The following is a 13,043-nucleotide window of genomic DNA, read 5'->3' on the forward strand; positions in this document are numbered from 1 at the left end:
GCCATTAAATCATAAAATAAAACCCATATATGTGACAAATATCTCTCAGTCCTTGACCATCTTCCTAGGTAATCATATATGGCATGAAAGATGAATTTTCTTATGACCTTATGCATACAGGAGAAAATACAATGATGTTGTAAGTCATGAGCTTCATACAAAGTAGTTTGTTCTTAGTAAAGTGTTAGAAAATACTCCCAAGACTAGGAAGCCATCTTTCAGTACTGATTTGATCTAATAGTTTATCAAGGGTACTGTCTCTCGTGGGTCATTTATTCAGTGAACAAACTTTTATCAGATCCTATACTGTACAAGATATGATTCAAAGTTCTCGAAAGATAAAGATGGATTGAGACATATTACCACCTTTAGGGGACTAACGGTTTAATCAGGGAAGAAGCCACATGAGCAAATTATTAGCACAGAGTGACAAATGCAAATTATTATCAACATGCTCTCTGAGAAGTAGAACATAACCCTTATTTGGGAAGAGATAATATGAAGTTTCATTTTCTTTATAAGTTTCTCCTCCTCCCCACTTTAGGTTAGAAACCCTTTCTCTGTACTTTCATGTGAATATGTGTATGTTTCTACCATGGTGTTTACTATACCATATTAAGGTTTGATCTCTTGCTAGCTGGATGACTGTGACAAGACAGACCTGTAAGTCAGTTTATTCTTTTTTAAGTGAGGACAATTCATTCATTCATTATTGATCGAAACAATATTCTCTGCTACACATTTTTAAGTGTAATATATTTTTAATATTACTCTAGTTATAGGGCTAAAATGGGGATTAAATGAGTTAAATCAGATAAAGCATTTAGCCCAGTATCTGGCACATGGTAAATTCTCAATAAATGCTGGCAACACATTTATTATTATGTTGCATAATTTTGTTTAATACTATATCTCTAGTGGTTTTTATCTTTTAACAGCATGGTCTAAATATGTGTTTAAAGTATTTGTATTTTTTTCTCCATATCATGAAAATCTTAAAAGTTAGAGGAGACTCAGATAAAGCTCAGGTAGATTAAGAGGTATATTTATTTTCAGAGTTCAATAGTACATATATTTAACAATTTAACTTGTGACCAACTTTCTTTTCCACCAGAGCCTAGCCCACTACCTGATACACGGTAAAAGATAAAACATATTTGTCGTATTGATTTAACTTGACTTTATGAATTTCAGACAGTTGTGACCTTAGTTGGAAGGTCAGCGTCTTCAAGTTAGGAATGATTAAGCCATTCATTGAACAATTTCTGTTTCTCCTCGTAAAAGCTTCTCCCTCTGTCACCTGCAAGAATAGCTTCTTCTGAGAAGGAAGAAAAACCATGAAATTTGGTGTTTTCAAAAAACTGGATGAATGGAGTTCACCTTTTTACCCTCCAATAGGGAGTTAGGGCAGACTTTCATTTTGGAAGTTTTATAGTAAATTCTTTTATTTTAAAGATATTGGCTTAATTCAATCACTTTCCATATACTGAATTTTACCTCATAATGCCATTTGTAGAACTTTAATTTAGCAAGCATTTCAGAGTCTGATTTCTTATTCTTAGTGGATTCATATAACATAGGTATTACATCTTGCTACAAAATGCCAAGATTTTTAATATGATTCCAATATTTGAAAGGAAATTAATGTTCAATACATTTATTACTGAGAGGTACATCACTAATCTTTTATTAACTTCTTTTCTTCTGGATAATACATCCACAGTATGAATTTCCACTGGGACCTACAGTTATTAGATCAGGTAGATTGAAGCACACCATAACCAAATGGATTTTTTTTTCCTTGCATTAAGTCCCAAAGCAGCTGTCGTCATGAACTAGAGAAGCCAGAAATCTAGGTCTTAGGTTATACTTACTGACATGGTTTGGCTGTGTCCCCAATCAAATCTCATCTTGAATTGTAGTTCCCATAATCCCACGTGTTGTTGGAGGGACATGGTGGGAAGTAATTCAATCATGAGGATGGTTATGTCCATGCTGTTCTTGTGACAGTGAGTGAGTTCTCACAAGATCTGATGGTTTTATAAAGAGCTTCCCCCACCACCTTCACTCTGCACTTCTCCTCGCTGCTGCCATGTGAAGAAGGACATGTTTGCTTCCACTTCTGCCATTATTGTAAATTTCCTGAGGCTTCCCCAACCCTGCGGAACTGTGAGACAATTAAATCTCTTTTCTTTATAAATTACCCAGTCTCGGATATGTCTTTATTAGCAGTGTGAGAATGGACTAATACACTTGCTTACTGAACTTGAGACCTATTTTACATTTAAAAATATATATTATAATGCCTTGATACTTAATGGTATTTTCATATTACGGAGTCATTAAGAGTGTGGGTGCCACTACATGGAAAAAACAACAACAACAGCAACCATCTGTCTATATTGTCCACTTGAGAATTTAGTTTCAACCTCCTGTTAATGAGATGCTTTTATTGTCACAATTTTTTTTAGTTTTTATTATTTTATACATTTTTTTAAAAATATGAAATGCTTCACAAATTTGCATGTCATCCTTGCACAGAGGCCATGCTAATCTTCTCTGTATCATTTCAATTTTAGTATATGTGCTACCAAAGTGAGCAATTCCCACCATTTCTAAACAGTTCTAAATTATTTCTTTTTTCTTTTTTTTTTTTTTTTTTTTTTGAGGTACCCAGGGGAGTGAAGTGGGGCACAGGTATAACAGAGGGATTTGCCTACAATCCATAGCCAAACATGGAGGGCACAATAAGGTCACAGCTTCATGGGGTGAATGTTTATTTCTGAGCCCATCGAATTCCCTGAGGGACAGGAAGGCTGAGCAGCGGTGACATCCAGTTATAATTATTTTACCTTGTTGAAAGCAGGTTCACTGAGCTGGGCAAGTTCCTTCTTATTCTCTAACAACAACATTAAAACATGAAGCAAGTGTGATTTCTGGATAGAAAGATTCTCCTGAGAATTCTGTGGATACATCATGTTTCATTTGTTGTAATATATGCACTTCAAGTTTCTGGGTCAAATGCACACATATCTTCATGTGGCTTATGTAAGTATCATGGAAAACAGTTTACAACTTACTGTTTACAGTTTGACAGCCCTTGAGAGAAGTGATGCATTAATTTTCTGGTAAGATTAGGGGCCTTTTTGCTTTATAGGGGAATTGGGCTAAGAGTTTCCCTAAACACCCAGGTTGTAATCCCTACCATGTTATTAACAACACAGTAAAACCAGTTTATCATTTTAGTCTTATCTCTTCATTTACAAAATTGAAGTGTTGAACTGGATATTCTTTAAGGTATTGTGCCCCCAAAACAAACAAAAAAACAAATGAACAAACAAAACTATTACTTTTCTTGTTAAATATTTCAGTGAGAAAGTTTTTGTTCAATTGGAGTGAAAGGAAGTGTGTAACCCATCATGCTTGTTTAGCAGTGACATCGACAGAGCCAAGGATGATTTATTTGTGCATGCAAGTTAGATTTCCTGGTGACGGAACAAGAGAAAGACACTAATTAATTAGAGACACAGAAGGAAGTAAAAAGACAGCCCCAGACTTAACCCTCAGCAGGATTTGAAGCTGACATCCAGGAAACTTTTATTCTTAATCCTTGATGCTTCTGCTACTTTTGTTTTTTCCATCCTTTGCAAGCACGCATTGCCCCTGTCCTTTAAAGTCTTCTAATTCCCCTCCTCTGCTAATTCGTGTCCACATGACGAAAGCACTGTATGGTTCTCATTGTATTGTTTTCAAACTCGATTATCTGCTTTAGGGCTACGTTACTCTTAGAGAGACCTCTAAAAACAACTATAAGGAAGTTTTTGCAGACATTTTTCTTAGGATATCTTTTCAGAAAAGGAACTGCTGAGATGAACTACTGTATATGACACTTAAAGGTATTGATAAATATTGTCAAACTAGCCTCCAGGAAGATTATACCCCTGGAGGAGAGTGCCTGTTTCCTGGAATTACATTGTTGTTTTATGTTAAACATTTCTAAAGGGGTTTCATTTTAATTTACATTTATTTGATGACTAGCAAATAGAACATTTAAGTTTATTAGTCATTTTATTTCTTGTTGTATGAATACACTATTTATGTTACAGGATAGGGGTCCCGATCCAGACCCCCAAGAGAGGGTTCTTGGATCTTGCGTAAGAAAAAGTTAAGGGTGAGTCAACAGTGCAAAGCAAAAGCAAGTTTGTTAAGAAAGTAAAGTTCTGAAAGAACAATTACTCCATAAACAGAGTAGGGCATTCTTGAAAGCAAGAGGAGCAATGTGTCCACCCTAGGTACATAACCTAGGTTAAAAAAAAAAAAAATTAACCTAGGTTTAACCTAGGTTAAAAAAAAAAAAAAACAAAGAAAGAAAAAATAGAGTACTTTTTTTTTTTAACCTAGGTACTTCCTTTTACCTAGGTTAGAAAGAAAAAGATCATGAGGAGATGTGCTCTGCTACAAGGGTTTGTGATAAAGGATTAATTTTCTTAATTACTATATTTTGCAAGAATCCCTGACTTTAAAGCAAAATTAGGAATGCCTTTGTTCTCAGGTTATTGGGATACCAGGACACTCCCAAATCTGTGTCTGTTTAGTAAACATCATCCCTCCGTTCCCTTAACCGTAAGCTTGTAAAGGCTGGGAATAGTTAACTTTCTGGGAATGCAGCCCAGCAAGTCCCAGCCTCATTGTCCTAGCCTGCACTCAAGATGGAGTCACTCTGGTTCCAAAACCTGACATATCTCCCCGACTCCTTTACAAGAAGACCCTTAATCCTAAAGGTATAGTCACTTCCATGGTCGCCAGAGAGATGTTACAGGAAAAGGTCCGGATCAAGACCCCAAAGAGGGCTTTTGGATCTCATGCAAGAAATGATTCAGGGCGAGTCCATAGACTAAAGTGAAAGCCAGTTTATTAGGAAAGTAAAGGAATAAAAGAATAGCTACTCCATAGACAAAGCAGCCCTGTGGGCATCTGGTTGACCATTTTTATGGTTATTTCTTGATGACATGCTAAACAAGGGGTGGATTATTCATGTCTCCCTTTTTAGACCACATAGGGTAACTTCCTGATGTTGCCATGGCATTTGTAAACTGTCCTGGTGAGGTCACTGTGATCACCATTTTGGTTTTGGTGGGTTTTGGCTGGCTTCTTTACTGCAACATGTTTTGTCAGCAAGGTCTTTATGACCTGTATCTTGTGCCGACCTCCTCTCTCACCCTGTGGCTTAGAATGTTTTAGGAATTCTAAGTCTGGGAATGCAGCCCAGTAGGTCTTAGCCTTATTTTACCCAGCTCCTGTTCAAGATGCAGTTGCTCCAGTTCAAATGCCTCTGACATTTATGTCTTGCTCACTTTCCTTTTGGTGTATCTGTTCATTTTCCTATGTAATCCAGCTCTTTATAGTAATGCTATAGCATAGATTCCAACATTTTATGTAATGAATCTCTAAAGTGAAGGTATTAATTGATATGTTCCAGATATCAAACATGTTGGGAGCAAAGTTGATTTTTATTTTGAAAGATAAGAGGGATGATAATTTTTGTAGTTTTGAACAAATGAAATACACCCTCATTCTCTATATGAAAAGGGACTGAACTGAGCAGTCAATAAATATTTGAAAGAGGGATACATATGTGAGTTTAGAAAAGAGAAAAAAATCAATCTGCATTATTCCCACAATATTCTTGGGCTATATTTCATCCTGGGATAATTCATCCTGTTTCTCCTAAGTCACAGAGACAGTGATTTTTAAGGTATTACTGTCAATCATTCCTAGGTAACAAGCACAGAATCAAGGGCTTCATCAGTACTGGCCTTGTGATCCCTTTTATGTTGTAGAAACTCCTGTGTAAAGCTCACAGGAAAAGTGAACACTTTTAGCTTCCTCTAGAACCAGGACCATGTTTGTCTGTGTCCTTCTTTGAGGCCATTTCTTAATCTCTACTTAAAAGTGAAAGATAAATGTGAATAAAATAAGCTACATATTACAAGATCCATAAGAAGAGACAAAACAATAAAAATAAGCACCTACATTGAAAGCACTGAGTCAAGCAAAATGAACTACAACAAAGGATTAAGGTAACTTTGCCAGCCGGATTATTTATAACCCAAAACAATAAAACAAACCTAGGATATAAAGCTTAAAGTTCAATTCTTAAAATATGTTTAAAGAAAGGGTTGCAGAGTATATATTTTATATTGTACAGTCAACCTTATGGTCTGGGTCAGTTACTAATGCCACTCTTTCCTACTCTAACTGTGATAAATGTCATTCATCAATCCAGCATTATTTTCAACTAGGACTAGACAAAGCCTTAGAATGTTTCTCAACAGAACTCTCTAAGCAGCTATTATCCATCAAGAAGGTGGTATTTGAATTAACACGTATTACCATTTCAATGCTTGACTCATCTGCTAAAGGTAGGTACAGTTTTATTAATTTAAAGATAGGAAAGCCAATCAGCTTTTATGCAGCAAGTTAATTCTTTCTCTAAAGTTAGCAGCTTTCTAGCAAAGGTTTCTTTCTCAGCTCTTGAATATTCTTTAAGCCAGAGCTTTCCAACTGGAATACAAACCAATAGGTCAAAACAAGTACAGGTACATAGAAGTTATTGATTCCTCAGCCTTGAGAAGGCCAGGTGGGGTTGAAGATACCAGAAATCCTGGGCTATTACTTACAGCCGTAAACAGCCACATCTGTGTACTCCAGCGTACAAATATTATTGTTTTCTATACATATTCTGAAAAAGATGGAAAGTTTTGCTTTAAATTATGGAACAAACAATCCTGCCCTAGTCAGAGACATTTATTGGTATATGAGTGGTTTATTTTAACTCTTACTCAAAATGTTAGAATTTTTCAAAATCATCACAATTAAAAAAGTCAAAGAATTTATATTTTGAATGGAATGTGTGTATATTTATTTATGTACCATCATGTGTCACTTAAAGTCTGGGATATGTTCTGAAGTGATCCTTCGGTAACGTAGTCATCGTGTAAATATCAGAGAGTGTGCTTACACAAACCCAGATTATATAGCCTAACACATCCCAAGGCTATAGGTATAGCCTATTGCTCCTAGGCTACTAACCTGTGCCTGTAAGACATGTTACTGTACTGAACATTATAGGAAATTATAACACAATGGGAAGTATTTGTGTGTCTAAACAGCTAAACTCAGAAAATGTACAACAAAAATACAGCATCATAATCTTACGAGACTACCATCATACATGTGGTTTGCCATTGACAAAAACATTTTTATGCAGTGCATGACTGTATTTATTATATGTATACATATTTCTCAGTCGGAGACACAACTAATTTTACCTGGAGTGAAATACATCGTTGTGTGCTGCACTTTCCTAGGGCACAGCTATTTTTCGGTGAAGCTCCTTCCATTTAAGCATAAAAGTCCAGTAGATGATCATGAGTATTTAAGGAGCATTATTTGATAATGTAGGTTATTTTGGTGGCAGGAGATGTTAAACCCTAGTTGAGATTAACTTCACAGAGTGACTTCCTAAGGCACTTTTATCTTGTCTTTCTCATTCAAATCTGTCTAACTTGCATCTCTCTAGACACTTATAATCATGGTACTAGAATGATATGAATTAATAGGTTGATGGAAAATATTTCTTAATAAATTTAAATTTTTTAGGTACAATTTATTTTTAATGGCCAGGTATGTGTATTATGGGGCACTGAATGGGAACCAGTTTGGAAACATAAAACCAATTGTAATTTACACATTCAGTACAAACAAAACTACAAAGTCAATAAAAAGTAAATTGACAGTTAATTTAATGTGACAGGTGATTACGTTTAGTAGAAAGCAATCACACTTAACATCACAAATATGAGCTGATTACTCCAGAGCAATTCTTTGGGCCAAGCAGACTGATGCTTCTTCTTGCCTCATAACTGGGTCTCCTTCAACCCTTTCTAAAATTGCTTTTAGAGTGATCATTGCAAATGATTCGGTTCTTTGAATGACACCCTACTGCTTACTATAATACACAAATGTAAGTTGGTGAACAGAATCCTTTTTATCTGAGTCTTGGTTACCTCCAGCCTCATCTATTTTTTAACGTAATCTATAATTATATAAACAGGTCTATATAATTTGTACCAGCTATACTATACTAAGTATTTGCAGTCTCCATAGATGTCATCCTGTTTCTCTTTTCAGAGCCTTTCCAACATGCCATTCCCACTATCTTTGAAGTTTATACCAGCTAATGGTCATTTCTTCAGAACTGGGTTTTAGTATCTTCTGGGAAAACATTTGTAATACACTCCCTTCCCTACTCTGGCTCTGAATAAATTGGCTCCTTCTCTGTGCCCACCACAACAGCCTGTGCATTCCTTCTTTGACCAGACTTAACACTACGCTGTAAATGATCAATTGATTCTACTTGCCTGTGAGCTCCCTGAGAGAAGGCTGAGGTCATATTCACACCTCTTGCATTTTTAAATTCTATTTTGACACTTTTACATTCTTCATAAATATTTTTGAAATGAATAAAATGAATGAACTCACACTTCTGGAGTTACCGTGCATGCTAGTTTCTGGTTTGAGCTTTATTTTTTGTTTGTTTTATTTTGTTGGGGTATGTGTGTGTATCCTCAGAATGCTGAATGCAAGAAGGATAAGCAGAGGTTTGGTGTGAGTTACTTCCCTCAGAGGGCTTCCTGTGATATATTTTTCACCTTTTCTTTTTTGCTTTGTTTCCGTTCTTATTTTTGTGTCTATTCTCCAGCTCTCCCTCCTGTCTGAATACTTTATTAGACCTTTTACAAGTTCAGAGTCTCTTTTTTTTTTTTTTTTTTTCTGAAGCTGTGCAGTAGAGGTATACAGAAGTGAATTGTCCCTTGGAACTAGATTAACCGTTTGTTTTGTAGAAGTCTAAGAGACGCTTTTATTTGGTTGCTACAAAATGTCAGATCAGTATGGTGTGGGTTTTCATTTAGGCCTTTGAATGGGTACCAGGTGGATATGCCAACATAAAACCAAATAACAACATTAAAGCCTTCGTACTAAAATAGATAGCTCAGTAAAGGAATATTATTTAATTTTTCTCTGTTTTCCACCCACTTTATTTTACTCATCTATAGGCATTGTCTAAAATTCCAGAGAGTCATTCATATAGTTAAAAGGAAAATAATGACAAATTTGAGTTATTTTGACAATAATAAAATAAGAAATTCTACTCAAATCATGAATGATGATACATATATTTGTTTTTGCCTTAGCTTTCATTAAGTTTGATAGAGAAGAATAATTTTTAAGGAACTCATTAGACATCACTGACATGCTTAAGAAAAATTGGCTGCCGCAAAGATTTGTTTGTGCACAATTTCTAAACTCACACGGCATTAGAACTGAACCAGCACTGGATGACATCCTGTGAGTTCATTAACATTTATACTTTATGTATTTGTCTATGCAACAAATATTTATAAAGTGTTAAACATGTGCACAGCTTTCTTCCATGTCTTGGGAATAGTAGTATGAGAGAAGAGCCTATAGTTTTACAAAATACAGGCTTCCTCCACCTTGTTTGTATCACTTCTGTATAGCCATGCATTTTATTATACATACTCAAAACATTTGAGGGATGTAGATGACATAAATTAAAACATCTTGGTTTCTGAGCCCTAAACTAAATTATATAAAGCCATAATTTCTCACAGTTACCTGTGATCCACTTTCTGGCAATATCTGAAGTAGCACAATGTAGTGGAAACAGCAAGTACTTGCTTTGGAGCCAAAATGCCTGGATTCTGATCATCATCAGTACTGCCAGAAACTCACTGTGCAATCCTAGATAAATAGCATGACCTCCCAGGTCTTTAGGAAATAACATTAGATTTTCTCTAAATGTGCTTCCATCTATGATTTTCTGCATACAGAATATAATACTTTGCTAACGAAGGCTCCCCATAATCACCGAATAACTGGTACCCATCTCTATTCCTGAACTTCTAATAGCTACAACTTACGAAGGAAGATCAGTTGCAAAAGCCATGTGAGTCTAAGCGTCTTCTAAACAAGAGCACACATATCCAAAGCAATGCAATGTAGAGAGTCAGAGAAGGCATATGTTGACTGATGTTACACAAGATCCACTAGTAACTAACTGTACATGTAACACAATAACTAGATTTAAATTCTTACTAAGTCGCATGAAAGCTTTAATATGGAAATACTAGCAGTAACTATGACATGTTAGAAAAATGTAAAGTCACTTTCCCCTGCTTTTGTAAACTGCTGAGAATAGCTACGGTTACAGTTCTAAATGGAATTTCATTAAAGCTACATCTGAACCATGTACAAGTTCATCTCATATATCAAGGACCATCAGCACTTTACTACTATCCATGTGGTGGGATAAATTACTCTGGCAACACACATTTCTGGGAACATCATATTTACTGAGGCTAGCAATTAATCACTTAAAATTGTATTTGAATGAAATGTGTTTCCAGGAAAATATTTTAATTTTATTATCTTTTTTATAATTTCACTAGGCAAATTAGATGACTTGAAATAGAAATAGATTTCAACAAAAAGTAATTACTTGATAGTACAATCTATACAATCACCTAAATCCAACTTTATCCTGTGGGGCTTAGTTTATTGTAACTCATGAATATATAGATTTTGATTCATTTTAAGCTGCACATGTCTACATTAACAATAGAAGTAGTGTTCTTCAAGATTTAAAATGCAATTTTAAACATCTTTTAAACATAAAGTTAACTTGAAGATTTTGCTTTGATAATTATCTGCATTTGATTTATAATTTTATTCCTATAAGTTATTTTTATAAGACCATCTTATCATTCAACATAATAAATAATTATTGTGGTGTTGTTCGAGTAGATACATGATTCTAAATAGCCAAAGAAAGTGCCATGCATACTTTAGTAAGCTCATTTTGAGAAGGATAGGTAACGATAAGTTAACTCTTTTGAACATTAGTAAATATGCACAAACTTTTAATGTTACTGAGATGAACTTAAGGTTTATATACAATAATTTTTTTTCAAATTGAAACTTTTCCATAAATTATTAATGTTATTTGAAAAGTTTGCAGACTTTCTTTTGATAATTTCTTATGCATAATTAAATGTGTTAATATTTTCTTTCTGTTATGTTTTCTTTCTAATATGTTTTGTACACATTAAAATTTATTAATCTTGGTGCCTCAGTAATTTCTTTACATATATTTTGCTGGAGAAATAACAATAAACAATGATAAGAACCTCTCTTGAACACCTTCTATGTTGCTGGCTGTCAGGCCTTGTGTTGCATTTTTTGTGAGCATTGTCTCATTAAATCTGCCAATAATCTTATAAGGTTAAGCACTATGCTGTAATTAACTTCGTTTTAATATTTTGTTAGTAATTTTACATATGAATACTGTGGTAAAAAATATTTCATATTTTATTCTTGATTCTAGAGATTACTTGCACATTTCTTTTTTTATTCATATTTATTTATGTATTGGGCAGCAGCTAAGGTCCAGGCAGTGCTAGAAGTGCTGGGAACATAGTAAGTGCTGATGATTTGGTAATGAATAGGACAGACAAGATGCTTACCGTCATCGAGTTTATATCCGGTGTTGCAGTACAGACACTAACACTTAAACAAATAATATCATAATTTCCGGTCATGATTACTACTAAGAAGAAAGTAAACCAAGGTAATAGCTGCAAAATGACAATGGAGTGAATGAGAAAGACGGTGATGTGAAATTAGGTCAGAGTGTTGGTCAGGAAGCAAATTATTCAGCAATTTGTAATTTTTAGCTTTAAATTTTGGATTTAAATTGTTAAAGACAATTATCCAAACTTGGATTTAAATACAGTTACGTAACCATTAGGTAGAGTATCCTTATTTGAGTACTGTCACTCCTGACTAAGGCACAACATTTTTACAACTCTGTGACGTTAGAGATTAATTTAGGGAAAACTGATAATGTGAAATGATTTTTCCTTCTATCCAGTAAAAAGGTGGGACTGCCTAAGTGGCTGCTTAAATAACTTTAGTCTTGCAGTAGATTTGAATAGGGTAAAATTTCTTATTACTATTTGTTTCAGCAAAGTATATCAGTGTTAATATTAATATCATTATTATGTCTTTATTACCCTTTTTGAAAATGATCTGATTCTACCTCTTGAACACTTATTACATAAATCGTGGGACTGTACTCCGTTTTCTATCCTGTATATATACCATCAAACCTTTCCTTGTGTTGGCATCTTTGTCTTTTGTTTTTGAAGTTTATTTCCTACTGCCTTTTGAGACTATTTTCCACTCGTTATCCCACCCACTTCCTTCACATTTTGTGCATTATTATTATTATTTTTTCATTCTTTTATTATGGCTTCCTGGTTCGGTTTTCTTCAAATAAAAATCATGCATTTTTGCATTTTATTACAAATGTCGGCCGGGCGCGGTGGCTCACGCCTGTAATTCCAGCACTTTGGGAGGCTGAGGTGGGTGGATCATTAGAGGTGAGGAGTTCGAGACCAGCCTAACCAACATGGTGAAACCCAGTCTCTACTAAAAATAGAAAAAAACTTAGCCAGGCGTAGTGGCGCGCACCTGTAATCCCAGCTACTTGTGAGGCTGAGGCAGGAGAATCACTTGAACCCCGGGGGCAGGGGTTGCAGTGAGCCGAGATCACACCACTGCACTGTAGCCTGGGAGACAGAGCGAGACTTCATCTAAAAAAAAAAACGTGTCAACTAGTTATCTGAAATTTTCTTCTGAGTTCTATGATAAATCATTTTTCTCTTATTTGCTAATTCTGAAACAAAGCTATATTATATGGTTGATAGGTGATTAATGCCCAGTTGACATCCACATTCTTAGCATATATCAGACATTCATAGAGTGTGGCTGGGTTCATTTTAAAGAAGGATCTGCTTATATTCCATGTACTTAGTTTTAACATAATCTGATCTCAAGGAAAGTAAAGCACTCTGTATGTTTTATATATACTTCTACATTACAAACCTCAATATATA

At 34.8% G+C, this 13,043-nt stretch overlaps 1 protein-coding gene and 1 non-coding gene across 5 annotated transcripts in view; one reads left to right on the top strand and one right to left on the bottom strand.

Annotated features, from left to right (window-relative positions):
• The window catches only part of NAALADL2 (N-acetylated alpha-linked acidic dipeptidase like 2), a 1,132,125-nt gene that overhangs the window by 706,382 nt on the left and 412,700 nt on the right, over positions 1 to 13,043 (top strand). The gene's annotated exons all lie outside the window — the stretch shown is intronic.
• Positions 2,497 to 2,603, bottom strand: LOC126949389 (U6 spliceosomal RNA). Its single transcript, XR_007723696.1, has one exon. It is a non-coding gene; the product is annotated as a U6 spliceosomal RNA (small nuclear RNA).

The sequence above is a fragment of the Macaca thibetana genome, chromosome 2 (genome assembly GCF_024542745.1).
Source record: "Macaca thibetana thibetana isolate TM-01 chromosome 2, ASM2454274v1, whole genome shotgun sequence".
NCBI classification, from domain to species: domain Eukaryota; kingdom Metazoa; phylum Chordata; class Mammalia; order Primates; family Cercopithecidae; genus Macaca; species Macaca thibetana.